This window comes from Brassica napus, unplaced genomic scaffold (assembly GCF_020379485.1).
Source record: "Brassica napus cultivar Da-Ae unplaced genomic scaffold, Da-Ae ScsIHWf_2419;HRSCAF=3127, whole genome shotgun sequence".
NCBI lineage: Eukaryota > Viridiplantae > Streptophyta > Magnoliopsida > Brassicales > Brassicaceae > Brassica > Brassica napus.
Genome location: NW_026015759.1, coordinates 15,476 through 28,455, shown reverse-complemented (window position 1 = coordinate 28,455; position 12,980 = coordinate 15,476). Strand labels below are relative to the sequence as shown.

Sequence of the window (12,980 nt, the reverse complement as noted above, 5' to 3'; positions counted from 1 at the left end):
AACAAAACGAGTGTTGTACTGACGGGTGCGATTCATACAGCACTAAAGCACTGGATCCCATCAGAACTCTTCAGCTAAGGTGGTTTGGCGAGAGTAGTACTAGGATGGTGACCTCCGGGGGAACCTGGGGGAAGTCCTCGTGTTGCACCCCTTATATTTTTATTTTTCAGCCTAAAACGAGTCTAAACTTGGAAACCTCATAACTTTTGAAACGTGCGGAACTACGTCACCCATAGAACCATTGCGGAAAGCCCAGAGAACCATAATGGGCGGTGAATAGACGGTGCAATTTTTTGGGCTCAAATTCAGCAGTTTTGACCCTCACGGGATGCAGGAAAATTACGGCACTAAAAAGATCGAAAGCAGTTCTCAGGGTGTTTTGATGCTTTCTTAACCCCATTAACCTCGACGCACTTTTTCGCTCGAAAACAAAACGGCCAGAAAATCATGTGGGCCCCACGCCTTACACTGTATTGGTCGAGAAAAGGATATACGAAAACGAGAGTGTTGTACTGACGGGTGTGATTTATACCAGCACAACTGCACTGGATCCATCACATCTCCGCAGCTAAGCGTGCTTGGACGAGAGTAGTACTAGGATGGGTGACCTCCCGGGAAGTCCTCATGTTGCATCCCTTTTATTTTATTTTATTTTTCAGCCTAAAAAAGAGTCACACTTGGAAACCTCATAACTTTGAACAGTGAGGAACTACGTCGCCCATAAACACCATTTCGGAAAGCCCCTGAAACCATAATGGGCAGTGAATAGACGGGGGAATTTTTCGGGCTCAAATTCAGCCATTTTGACCCTCAAACGGGATGCAGAAAGTTACGGCACTTAAAAAAGATCGAAAGTGGATTCTCAGGTGTTTTTGATGCTTTTTAACGACCATTAACCTCGACGCACTTTTCGCTCAAAACAAACGGCCAGAAAATCATGTGGTCCCACGACCTTACACTTGGATTGGCCGGAAAAGATATACGAAAACGCGAGTGTTGTACTGAACGGGTGCGATCATACCAGCACAAATGCACTAGATCCCATCAGAATTCTGCAGTTAAGCGTTGTTGGGACGAGAGTAGTACTAGGATGGGGGACCTCCCGAGAAAGTCCTCGTGTGTTAGCATCCCTTTTTATTTTTATTTTTCAGTTTTATAAACGAGTCTAAACTTGGAAACCACATAACTTTTGAACCGTTAGGAACTACGTCACCCATAGAACCATTTCGGAAAGCCCCCAGAGACCATAATGGGGGTGAATAGACGGTGCTATTTTCGGGCTCAAATTCAGCCGTTTGACCCTCAAACGGGATGCAGAAAATTACGGCACGTAAAAAAGATGGAAAGCAGTTTCTCAGGTTGTTTTTGAGGCTTCTTTAACGCCATTAACCTCGACGCACTTTTTCGCTCGAAACAAAACGGCCAGAAAATCATGTGGGCCCCATGACCTTACACTTGGATTGGTCGGAACAAAGAATATACAAAAACGCGAGTGTTGTACTGACGGGTGCGATCATACCAGCAACTAAAGCACTGGATCCATCAGAACTCTTCAGCTAAGCGGGGTTGGCGAGAGTAGTACTAGGATGGGTGACCTCCCGGGAAGTCCTCGTGTTGCACCCCTTTTTATTTTTATTTTTCAGCCTAAAACGAGTCTAAACTTGGAAACCTCAAACTTTTGAACCGTGAGGAACTACGCACCCATAGAACCATTGCGGAAAGCCCCAGAGACCATAATGGGCGGTGAATAGACGGCGCAATTTTTTGGGCTCAAATTCAGCAGTTTTGACCCTCAAACGGGATGCAGAAAATTACGGCACGTAAAAAAGATCGAAAGCATTTTCTCAGGGTGTTTTGAGGCTTTCTTAACCCCATTAACCTCGACGCACTTTTTCGCTCGAAACAAAACGGCCAGAAAATCATGTGGGCCCCACAGCCTTACACTTGTATTGGTCGAGAAAAGGATATATAGAAACGAGAGTGTTGTACTGACGGGTGTGATTATACCAGCACTAATGCACTGGATCCTATCATATCTCCGCAGCTAAGCGTGCTTGGACGAGAGTAGTACTAGGATGGGTGACCTCCCGGGAAGTCCTCATGTTGCATCCCTATATATTTTTATTTATTTTTCAGCCTAAAAAGAGTCTAAACTTGGAAACCTCATAACTTTTGAACCGTGAGGAACTACGTCGCCCATAACACCATTTCGAAAACGCGAGTGTTGTACTGACGGGTGCGATCATACCAGCACAAATGCACTGGATCCCATCAGAATTCTGCAGTTAAGCGTGGTTTGGGCGAGTAGTGGGGGAGAGTAGTACTAGGATGGGTGACCTCCCGGGAAGTCCTCGTGTAGCACCCCTTTTTATTTTTATTTTTCAGCCTAAAACGAGTCTAAACTTGGAAACCTCATAACTTTTGAACCGTGAGGAACTACGTCACCCATAGAACAATTGCGGAAAGCCCCAGACACCATAATGGGTGGTGAATAGACGGTGCTATTTTTCGGGCTCAAATTCAGCCGTTTTGACCCTCAAACGGGATGCAGAAAATTACGGCACGTAAAAAGATCGAAAGCAGTTTCTCAGGGTGTTTTTGAGGCTTTCTTAACGCCATTAACCTCGACGCACTTTTTCGCTCGAAACAAAACGGCCAGAAATCATGTGGGCCCCACAGCCTTACACTTGTATTGGCCGAGAAAAGGATATATAGAAACGAGAGTGTTGTACTGACGGGTGCGATTATACCAGCACTAATGCACTGGATCCTATCACATCTCCGCAGCTAAGCGTGCTTGGACGAGATTAGTAATAGGATGGGTGACCTCCCGGGAAGTCCTCATGTTGCATCCCTTTTATTTTTTATTTTTATTTTTCAGCCTAAAACGAGTCTAAACTGGGAAACCTCATAACTTTTGAACCGTGAGGAACTACGTCGCCCATAACACCATTCGGAAAGCCTGAAACCATAATGGGCGGTGAATAGACGGTGCAATTTTTCGGGCTCAAATTCAGCCATTGTGACCCTCAAACGGGATGCAGAAAGTTACGGCACTTAAAAAAAGATCGAAAGCGGATTCTCAGGTTGTTTTTGATGCTTTCTTAACGCCATTAACCTCGACTCACTTCTTCGCTCAAATCAAAACGAGAAGAGAATCATGTGGGCCCCACGGCCTTACACTTGGATTGGCCGAAACAAAGAATATACGGAAATGCGAGTTTTGTACTTACGGGTGTAATCATACCAGCACTAATGCACTGGATCCCATCAGAACTCTTCAGCTAAGCGGGGTTTGGCGAGAGTAGTACTAGGATGGGTGACCTCCCGGGAAGTCCTCGTGTTGCACCCCTTTTTATTTTTATTTTTCAGCCTAAAACGAGTGTAAACTTGGAAACCTCATAACTTTTGAACCGTGAGGAAGTACGTCACCCATAGAACCATTGTGGAAAGCCCCAGAGACCATAATGGGCGGTGAATAGACGGTGCTATTTTTCGGGCTCAAATTCAGCCGTTTTGACCCTCAAACGGGATGCAGAAAATTACGGCACGTAAAAAAGATTGAAAGCAGTTTCTCAGGGTGTTTTTGAGGCTTTCTTAACGCCATTAACCTCGACGCACTTTTTCGCTCGAAACAGAACGGCCAGAAAATCATGTGCGCCCCATGACCTTACACTTGGATTGGCCGGAACAAAGAATATACAAAAACGCGAGTGTTGTACTGACGGGTGCGATCATACCAGCACTAAAGCACTGGATCCCATCAGAACTCTTCAGCTAAGCGGGGTTTGGCGAGAGTAGTACTAGGATGGGTGACCTCCCGGGAAGTCCTCGTGTTGCACCCCTTTTTATTTTTATTTTTCAGCCTAAAACGAGTCTAAACTTGGAAACCTCATAACTTTTGAACCATGAGGAAACTACACCCCATAGAACCATTGCGGAAAGCCCCAGTGACCATAATGGGCGGTGAATAGACGGTGCAATTTTTTGGGCTCAAATTCAGCCGTTTTGACCCTCAAACGGGATGCAGAAAATTACGGCACGTAAAAAAGATCGAAAGAAGTTTCTCAGGGTGTTTTTGAGGCTTTCTTAACTCCATTAACCTCGACGCACTTTTTCGCTGGAAACAAAACGGCCAGAAAATCATGTGGGCCCCACAGCCTTACACTTGTATTGGTCGAGAAAAGGATATATAGAAACGAGAGTGTTTTACTGACGGGTGTGATTATACCAGCACTAATGCACTGGATCCTATCACATATCCGCAGCTAAGCGTGCTTGGACGAGAGTAGTACTAGGATGGGTGACCTCCCGGGAAGTCCTCATGTTGCATCCCTTTTATTTTTTATTTTTATTTTTCAGCCTAAAAGAGTCTAAACTTGGAAACCTCATAACTTTTGAACCGTGAGGAACTACGTCGCCATAATACCATTTCGGAAAGCCCCTGAAACCATAATGGGCGGTGAATAGACGGTGCAATTTTTCGGGCTCAAATTCAGCCATTTTGACCCTCAAACGGGATGCAGAAAATTACGGCACGTAAAAAAGATTGAAAGCAGTTTCTCAGGTTGTTTTTGATGCTTTTTTAACGCCATTAACCTCGACGCACTTTTTCGCTAAAAACAAAATGGCCAGAAAATCATGGGGGCCCACGACCTTACACTTGGATTGGCCGGAACAAAGAATATACGAAAACGAGTGTTGTACTGACGGGTGCGATCATACCAGCACAAAGCACTGGATCCCATCAGAATTCTGCAGTTAAGAGGGGTTGGGCGAGAGTAGTACTAGGATGGGTGACCTCCCGGGAAGTCCTCGTGTAGCACCCCTTTTTATTTTTATTTTTCAGCCTAAAACGAGTCTAAACTTGGAAACCTCATAACTTTTGAACCGTGAGGAACTACGTCACCCATAGAATCATTGCGGAAAGCCCCAGACACCATAATGGGCGGTGAATAGACGTTGCTATTTTTCGGGCTCAAATTCAGCCGTTTTGACCCTCAAACGGGATGCAGAAAATTACGGCACGTAAAAAAGATCGAAAGCAGTTTCTCAGGGTGTTTTGAGGCTTTCTTAACCCCATTAACCTCGACGCACTTTTTCGCTCGAAACAAAACGGCCAGAAAATCATGTGGGCCCCACAGCCTTACACTTGTATTGGTCGAGAAAAGGATATATAGAAACGAGAGTGTTGTACTGACGGGTGTGATTATACCAGCACTAATGCACTGGATCCTATCATATCTCCGCAGCTAAGCGTGCTTGGACGAGAGTAGTACTAGGATGGGTGACCTCCCGGGAAGTCCTCATGTTGCATCCCTTTTATTTTTTTATTTTATTTTCAGCCTAAAAAGAGTCTAAACTGGAAAACTCATAACTTTTGAACCGTGAGGAACTACGTCGCCCATAACACCATTTCGAAAACGCGAGTGTTGTACTGACGGGTGCGATCATACCAGCACAAATGCACTGGATCCCATCAGAATTCTGCAGTTAAGCGTGGTTGGGCGAGAGTAGTACTAGGATGGGTGACCTCCCGGGAAGTCCTCGTGTAGCACCCCTTTTATTTTTATTTTTCAGCCTAAAACGAGTCTAAACTTGGAAACCTCATAACTTTTGAACCGTGAGGAACTACGTCACCCATAGAACCATTGCGGAAAGCCCCAGACACCATAATGGGTGGTGAATAGACGGTGCTATTTTTCGGGCTCAAATTCAGCCGTTTTGACCCTCAAACGGGATGCAGAAAATTACGGCACGTAAAAAAGATCGAAAGCAGTTTCTCAGGGTGTTTTTGAGGCTTTCTTAACGCCATTAACCTCGACGCACTTTTTCGCTCGAAACAAAACGGCCAGAAAATCATGTGGGCCCCACAGCCTTACACTTGTATTGGCCGAGAAAAGGATATATAGAAACGAGAGTGTTGTACTGACGGGTGCGATTATACCAGCACTAATGCACTGGATCCTATCACATCTCAGCTAAGCGTGGTTGGACGAGAGTAGTAATAGGAGGGTGGGACCTCCCGGGAAGTCCTCATGTTGCATCCCTTTATTTTTTATTTTTATTTTTCAGCCTAAAACGAGTCTAAACTTGGAAACCTCATAACTTTTGAACCGTGAGGAACTACGTCGCCCATAACACCATTTCGGAAAGCCCCTGAAACCATAATGGGCGGTGAATAGACGGTGCAATTTTTCGGGCTCAAATTCAGCCATTTTGACCCTCAAACGGGATGCAGAAAGTTACGGCACTTAAAAAAAGATCGAAAACGGATTCTCAGGTTGTTTTTGATGCTTTCTTAACGCCATTAACCTCGACTCACTTCTTCGCTCAAATCAAAACGAGAAGAGAATCATGTGGGCCCCACGGCCTTACACTTGGATTGGCCGAAACAAAGAGGATATAGGAAATGCGAGGTTTTGTACTTACGGGTGTGATCATACCAGCACTAATGCACTGGATCCCATCAGAACTCTTCAGCTAAGCGGGGTTTGGCGAGAGTAGTACAAGGATGGGTGACCTCCCGGGAAGTCCTCGTGTTGCACCCCTTTTTATTTTTATTTTTCAGCCTAAAACGAGTGTAAACTTGGAAACCTCATAACTTTTGAACCGTGAGGAAGTACGTCACCCATAGAACCATTGGGAAAGCCCCAGAGACCATAATGGGCGGTGAATAGACGGTGCTTTTTCGGGCTCAAATTCAGCCGTTTTGACCCTCAAACGGGATGCAGAAAATTACGGCTTGTAAAAAAAGATTGAAAGCAGTTCTCAGGGTGTTTTGAGGCTTTCTTAACGCCATTAACCTCGACGCACTTTTTCGCTCGAAACAAACGGCCAGAAAATCATGTGGGCCCCTGACCTTACACTTGGATTGGCCGGAACAAAGAATATACAAAAACGCGAGTGTTGTACTGACGGGTGCGATCATACCAGCACTAATGCACTGGATCCCATCAGAACTCTTCAGCTAAGCGGGGTTGGCGAGAGAGAGAGTAGTACTAGGATGGGTGACCTCCCGGGAAGTCCTCGTGTTGCACCCCTTTTTATTTTATTTTTCAGCCTAAAACGAGTCTAAACTTGGAAACCTCATAACTTTTGAACCATGAGGAACTACGTCACCCATAGAACCATTGCGGAAAGCCCCAGTGACCATAATGGGCGGTGAATAGACGGTGCAATTTTTTGGGCTCAAATTCAGCCGTTTTGACCCTCAAACGGGATGCAGAAAAATACGGCACGTAAAAAAGATCGAAAGAAGTTTCTCAGGGTGTTTTTGAGGCTTTCTTAACTCCATTAACCTCGACGCACTTTTTCGCTCGAAACAAAACGGCCAGAAAATCATGTGGGCCCCACAGCCTTACACTTGTATTGGTCGAGAAAAGGATATATAGAAACGAGAGTGTTTTACTGACGGGTGTGATTATACCAGCACTAATGCACTGGATCCTATCACATCTCCGCAGCTAAGCGTGCTTGGACGAGAGTAGTACTAGGATGGGTGACCTCCCGGGAAGTCCTCATGTTGCATCCCTTTTATTTTTTATTTTTATTTTTCAGCCTAAAAAGAGTCTAAACTTGGAAACCTCATACCTTTTGAACCGTGAGGAACTACGTCGCCCATAACACCATTTCGGAAAGCCCCTGAAACCATAATGGGCGGTGAATAGACGGTGCAATTTTTCGGGCTCAAATTCAGCCATTTTGACCCTCAAACGGGATGCAGAAAGTTACGGCACTTAAAAAAGATCGAAAGTGGATTCTCAGGTTGTTTTTGATGCTTTTTTAACGCCATTAACCTCGACGCACTTTTTCGCTCAAAACAAAACGGCCAGAAAATCATGTGGGCCCCACGACCTTACACTTGGATTGGCCGGAACAAAGAATATACGAAAACGCGAGTGTTGTACTGACGGGTGCGATCATACCAGCACAAATGCACTGGATCCCATCAGAATTCTGCAGTTAAGCGTGGTTGGGCGAGAGTAGTACTAGGATGGGTGACCTCCCGGGAAGTCCTCGTGTAGCACCCCTTTTTATTTTATTTTTCAGCCTAAAACGAGTCTAAACTTGGAAACCTCATAACTTTTGAACCGTGAGGAACTACGTCACCCATAGAACCATTGCGGAAAGCCCCAGACACCATAATGGGCGGTGAATAGACGGTGCTATTTTTCGGGCTCAAATTCAGCCGTTTTGACCCTCAAACGGGATGCAGAAAATTACGGCACGTAAAAAAGATCGAAAGCAGTTTCTCAGGGTGTTTTTGAGGCTTTCTTAACGCCATTAACCTCGACGCACTTTTTCGCTCGAAACAAACGGCCAGAAAATCATGTGGGCCCACAGCCTTACACTTGTATTGGCCGAGAAAAGGATATATAGAAACGAGAGTGTTGTACTGACGGGTGCGATTATACCAGCACTAATGCACTGGATCCTATCACATCTCCGCAGCTAAGCGTGCTTGGACGAGAGTAGTACTAGGATGGGTGACCTCCCGGGAAGTCCTCATGTTGCATCCCTTTTATTTTTATTTTTTTCTGCCTAAAAAGAGTCTAAACTTGGAAACCTAATAACTTTTGAACCGTGAGGAACTACGTCTCCCATAACACCATTTCAGAAAGCCCCTGAAACCATAATGGGTGGTGAATAGACGGTGCAATTTTTCGGGCTCAAATTCAGCCATTTTGACCCTCAAACGGGATGCAGAAAGTTACGGCACTTAAAAAATATCGAAAGTGGATTCTCAGGTTGTTTTTGATGCTTTTTTAACGCCATTAACCTCGACGCACTTTTTTGCTCAAAACAAAACGGCCAGAAAATCATGTGGGCCCTACGACCTTACACTTGGATTGGCCGGAACAAAGAATATACGAAAACGCGAGTGTTGTACTGACGGGTGCGATCATACCAGCACAAATGCACTGGATCCCATCAGAATTCTGCAGCTAAGCGTGGTTGGGCGAGAGTAGTACTAGGATGGGTGACCTCTCGGGAAGTCCTCGTGTAGCACCCCTTTTTATTTTAATTTTTCAGCCTAAAACGAGTCTAAACTTGGAAACCTCATAACTTTTGAACCGTGAGGAACTACGTCACCCATAGAACCATTGCGGAAAGCCCCAGACATCATAATGGGCGGTGAATAGACGTTGCTATTTTTTGGGCTAAAATTCAGCCGTTTTGACCCTCAAACGGGATGCAGAAAATTACGGCACGTAAAAAAAATCGAAAGCAGTTTCTCAGGGTGTTTTTGAGGCTTTCTTAACGCCATTAACCTCGACGCACTTTTCTGCTCGAAACAAAACGGCCAGAAAAGGATATATAGAAACGAGAGTGTTGTACTGACGGGTGCGATTATACCAGCACTAATGCACTGGATCCTATCACATCTCCGCAGCTAAGCGTGCTTGGACGAGAGTAGTACTAGGATGGGTGACCTCCCGGGAAGTCCTTATGTTGCATCCCTTTTATTTTTATTTTTTTTTTCAGCCTAAAAAGAGTCTAAACTTGGAAACCTAATAACTTTTGAACCGTGAGGAACTACGTTGCCCATAACACCATTTCGGAAAGCCCCTGAAACCATAATGGGCTCAAATTCAGCCGTTTTGACCCTCAAACGGGATGCAGAAAGTTACGGCACTTAAAAAAGATCGAAAGCGGATTCTCAGGTTGTTTTTGATGCTTTTTTAACGCCATTAACCTCGACGCACTTTTTCGCTCAAAACAAAATGGCCAGAAAATCATGTGGGCCCCACGACCTTACACTTGGATTGGCCGGAACAAAGAATATACGAAAACGCGAGTGTTGTACTGACGGGTGCGATCATACCAGCACAAATGCACTGGATCCCATCAGAATTCTGCAGTTAAGAGTGGTTGGGCGAGAGTAGTACTAGGATGGGTGACCTCCCGGGAAGTCCTCGTGTAGCACCCCTTTTTATTTTTATTTTTCAGCCTAAAACGAGTCTAAACTTGGAAACCTCATAACTTTTGAACCGTGAGGAACTACGTCACCCATAGAACCATTGCGGAAAGCCCCAGACACCATAATGGGCGGTGAATAGACGGTGCTATTTTTCGGGCTCAAATTCAGCCGTTTTGACCCTCAAACGGGATGCAGAAAATTACGGCACGTAAAAAAGATCGAAAGCAGTTTCTCAGGGTGTTTTGAGGCTTTCTTAACCCCATTAACCTCGACGCACTTTTTCGCTCGAAACAAAACGGCCAGAAAATCATGTGGGCCCCACAGCCTTACACTTGTATTGGTCGAGAAAAGGATATATAGAAACGAGAGTGTTGTACTGAGTGTACTGAGGTGTGTGATTATACCAGCACTAATGCACTGGATCCTATCATATCTCCGCAGCTAAGCGTGCTTGGACGAGAGTAGTACTAGGATGGGTGACCTCCCGGGAAAAAGTCCTCATGTTGCATCCCTATTATTTTTTATTTTTATTTTTCAGCCTAAAAAGAGTCTAAACTTGGAAACCTCATAACTTTTGAACCGTGAGGAACTACGTCGCCCATAACACCATTTCGAAAACGCGAGTGTTGTACTGACGGGTGCGATCATACCAGCACAAATGCACTGGATCCCATCAGAATTCTGCAGTTAAGCGTGGTTGGGCGAGAGTAGTACTAGGATGGGTGACCTCCCAGGAAGTCCTCGTGTAGCACCCCTTTTTATTTTTATTTTTCAGCCTAAAACGAGTCTAAACTTGGAACCTCATAACTTTTGAACCGTGAGGAACTACGTCACCCATAGAACCATTGCGGAAAGCCCCAGACACCATAATGGGTGGTGAATAGACGGTGCTATTTTTCGGGCTCAAATTCAGCCGTTTTGACCCTCAAACGGGATGCAGAAAATTACGGCACGTAAAAAGATCGAAAGCAGTTTCTCAGGGTGTTTTGAGGCTTTCTTAACGCCATTAACCTCGACGCACTTTTTCGCTCGAAACAAAACGGCCAGAAAATCATGTGGGCCCCACAGCCTTACACTTGTATTGGCCACGAGAAAAGGATATATAGAAACGAGAGTGTGTGTGTACTGACGGGTGCGATTATACCAGCACTAATGCACTGGATCCTATCACATCTCCACAGCTAAGCGTGCTTGGACGAGAGTAGTAATAGGATGGGTGACCTCCCGGGAAGTCCTCATGTTGCATCCCTTTTTATTTTTTATTTTTATTTTTCAGCCTAAAACGAGTCTAAACTTGGAAACCTCATAACTTTTGAACCGTGAGGAACTACGTCGCCCATAACACCATTTCGGAAAGCCCCTGAAACCATAATGGGCGGTGAATAGACGGTGCAATTTTTCGGGCTCAAATTCAGCCATTTTGACCCTCAAACGGGATGCAGAAAGTTACGGCACTTAAAAAAAGATCGAAAGCGGATTCTCAGGTTGTTTTTGATGCTTTCTTAACGCCATTAACCTCGACTCACTTCTTCGCTCAAATCAAAACGAGAAGAGAATCATGTGGGGCCCCACGGCCTTACACTTGGATTGGCCGAAACAAAGAATATACGGAAATGCGAGTTTTGTACTTACGGGTGTGATCATACCAGCACTAATGCACTGGATCCCATCAGAATCTTCAGCTAAGCGGGGTTTGGCGAGAGTAGTACTAGGATGGGTGACCTCCCGGGAGAAGTCCTCGTGTGCACCCCTTTTATTTTTATTTTTCAGCCTAAAACGAGAGTAAACTTGGAAACCTCATAACTTTTGAACCGTGAGGAAGTACGTCACCCATAGAACCATTGTGGAAAGCCCCCAGAGACCATAATGGGCGGTGAATAGACGGTGCTATTTTTCGGGCTCAAATTCAGCCGTTTGACCCTCAAACGGGATGCAGAAAATTACGGCACGTAAAAAAAGATTGAAAGCAGTTTCTCAGGTGTTTTTGAGGCTTTCTTAACGCCATTAACCTCGACGCACTTTTTCGCTCGAAAAAGAACGGCCAGAAAATCATGTGGGCCCCACGACCTTACACTTGGATTGGCCGGAACAACAAAGAATATACAAAACGCGAGTGTTGTACTGACGGGTGCGATCATACCAGCACTAATGCACTGGATGTCATCAGAACTCTTCAGCTAAGCGGGGTTTGGCGAGAGTAGTACTAGGATGGGTGACCTCCCGGGAAGTCCTCGTGTTGCACCCCTTTTTATTTTTATTTTTCAGCCTAAAACGAGTCTAAACTTGGAAACCTCATAACTTTTGAACCATGAGGAACTACGTCACCCATAGAACCATTGCGGAAAGCCCCAGTGACCATAATGGGCGGTGAATAGACGGTGCAATTTTTTGGGCTCAAATTCAGCCGTTTTGACCCTCAAACGGGATGCAGAAAAATACGGCACGTAAAAAAGATCGAAAGAAGTTTCTCAGGGTGTTTTTGAGGCTTTCTTAACTCCATTAACCTCGACGCACTTTTTCGCTCGAAACAAAACGGCCAGAAAATCATGTGGGCCCCACAGCCTTACACTTGTATTGGTCGAGAAAAGGATATATAGAAACGAGAGTGTTTACTGACGGGTGTGATTATACCAGCACTAATGCACTGGATCCTATCACATCTCCGCAGCTAAGCGTGCTTGGACGAGAGTAGTACTAGGATGGGTGACCTCCCGGGAAGTCCTCATGTTGCATCCCTTTTATTTTTTATTTTATTTTTCAGCCTAAAAAGAGTCTAAACTTGGAAACCTCATACCTTTTGAACCGTGAGGAACTACGTCGCCCATAACACCATTTCGGAAAGCCCCTGAAACCATAATGGGGGGTGAATAGACGGTGCAATTTTTCGGGCTCAAATTCAGCCATTTTGACCCTCAAACGGGATGCAGAAATTACGGCACTTAAAAAAGATCGAAAGTGGATTCTCAGGTTGTTTTTGATGCTTTTTTAACGCCATTAACCTCGACGCACTTTTTCGCTCAAAACAAACGGCCAGAAAATCATGTGGGCCCCACGA

General features: G+C 45.1%; 7 non-coding genes and 19 pseudogenes across 7 annotated transcripts; all 26 read left to right on the top strand.

Annotated features, from left to right (window-relative positions):
• The first annotated feature begins 517 nt into the window (after window positions 1-517).
• LOC125601004 lies at window positions 518-636 on the top strand (annotated as a pseudogene).
• Window positions 637-1,007: 371 nt separating this feature from the next.
• On the top strand, window positions 1,008-1,131 carry LOC125600953 (annotated as a pseudogene).
• A 374-nt stretch (window positions 1,132-1,505) lies between these two features.
• On the top strand, window positions 1,506-1,623 carry LOC125601006 (annotated as a pseudogene).
• A 370-nt stretch (window positions 1,624-1,993) lies between these two features.
• LOC125600974 lies at window positions 1,994-2,112 on the top strand (annotated as a pseudogene).
• A 122-nt stretch (window positions 2,113-2,234) lies between these two features.
• On the top strand, window positions 2,235-2,365 carry LOC125600954 (annotated as a pseudogene).
• A 371-nt stretch (window positions 2,366-2,736) lies between these two features.
• Window positions 2,737-2,855, top strand: LOC125600995 (annotated as a pseudogene).
• Window positions 2,856-3,233: 378 nt separating this feature from the next.
• Window positions 3,234-3,352, top strand: LOC125600965. The gene has a single exon (XR_007333997.1). It is a non-coding gene; the product is annotated as a 5S ribosomal RNA (ribosomal RNA).
• Window positions 3,353-3,726: 374 nt separating this feature from the next.
• LOC125600963 lies at window positions 3,727-3,845 on the top strand. The gene has a single exon (XR_007333995.1). It is a non-coding gene; the product is annotated as a 5S ribosomal RNA (ribosomal RNA).
• A 372-nt stretch (window positions 3,846-4,217) lies between these two features.
• LOC125600994 lies at window positions 4,218-4,336 on the top strand (annotated as a pseudogene).
• Window positions 4,337-4,711: 375 nt separating this feature from the next.
• On the top strand, window positions 4,712-4,829 carry LOC125600986 (annotated as a pseudogene).
• A 372-nt stretch (window positions 4,830-5,201) lies between these two features.
• LOC125600973 lies at window positions 5,202-5,320 on the top strand (annotated as a pseudogene).
• A 122-nt stretch (window positions 5,321-5,442) lies between these two features.
• Window positions 5,443-5,561, top strand: LOC125600979. Its single transcript, XR_007334001.1, has one exon. It is a non-coding gene; the product is annotated as a 5S ribosomal RNA (ribosomal RNA).
• An 871-nt stretch (window positions 5,562-6,432) lies between these two features.
• LOC125600978 lies at window positions 6,433-6,551 on the top strand (annotated as a pseudogene).
• Window positions 6,552-6,919: 368 nt separating this feature from the next.
• LOC125600999 lies at window positions 6,920-7,043 on the top strand (annotated as a pseudogene).
• A 372-nt stretch (window positions 7,044-7,415) lies between these two features.
• On the top strand, window positions 7,416-7,534 carry LOC125600977 (annotated as a pseudogene).
• Window positions 7,535-7,914: 380 nt separating this feature from the next.
• On the top strand, window positions 7,915-8,033 carry LOC125600968. The gene has a single exon (XR_007334000.1). It is a non-coding gene; the product is annotated as a 5S ribosomal RNA (ribosomal RNA).
• A 370-nt stretch (window positions 8,034-8,403) lies between these two features.
• On the top strand, window positions 8,404-8,522 carry LOC125600969 (annotated as a pseudogene).
• Window positions 8,523-8,897: 375 nt separating this feature from the next.
• LOC125600962 lies at window positions 8,898-9,016 on the top strand. Its single transcript, XR_007333994.1, has one exon. It is a non-coding gene; the product is annotated as a 5S ribosomal RNA (ribosomal RNA).
• A 330-nt stretch (window positions 9,017-9,346) lies between these two features.
• Window positions 9,347-9,465, top strand: LOC125600981 (annotated as a pseudogene).
• A 350-nt stretch (window positions 9,466-9,815) lies between these two features.
• On the top strand, window positions 9,816-9,934 carry LOC125600961. Its single transcript, XR_007333993.1, has one exon. It is a non-coding gene; the product is annotated as a 5S ribosomal RNA (ribosomal RNA).
• Window positions 9,935-10,315: 381 nt separating this feature from the next.
• Window positions 10,316-10,437, top strand: LOC125601003 (annotated as a pseudogene).
• Window positions 10,438-10,561: 124 nt separating this feature from the next.
• LOC125600964 lies at window positions 10,562-10,680 on the top strand. The gene has a single exon (XR_007333996.1). It is a non-coding gene; the product is annotated as a 5S ribosomal RNA (ribosomal RNA).
• A 375-nt stretch (window positions 10,681-11,055) lies between these two features.
• Window positions 11,056-11,174, top strand: LOC125600989 (annotated as a pseudogene).
• A 383-nt stretch (window positions 11,175-11,557) lies between these two features.
• On the top strand, window positions 11,558-11,676 carry LOC125600957 (annotated as a pseudogene).
• Window positions 11,677-12,051: 375 nt separating this feature from the next.
• On the top strand, window positions 12,052-12,170 carry LOC125600991 (annotated as a pseudogene).
• A 372-nt stretch (window positions 12,171-12,542) lies between these two features.
• On the top strand, window positions 12,543-12,661 carry LOC125600976 (annotated as a pseudogene).
• Window positions 12,662-12,980: the final 319 nt, after the last annotated feature.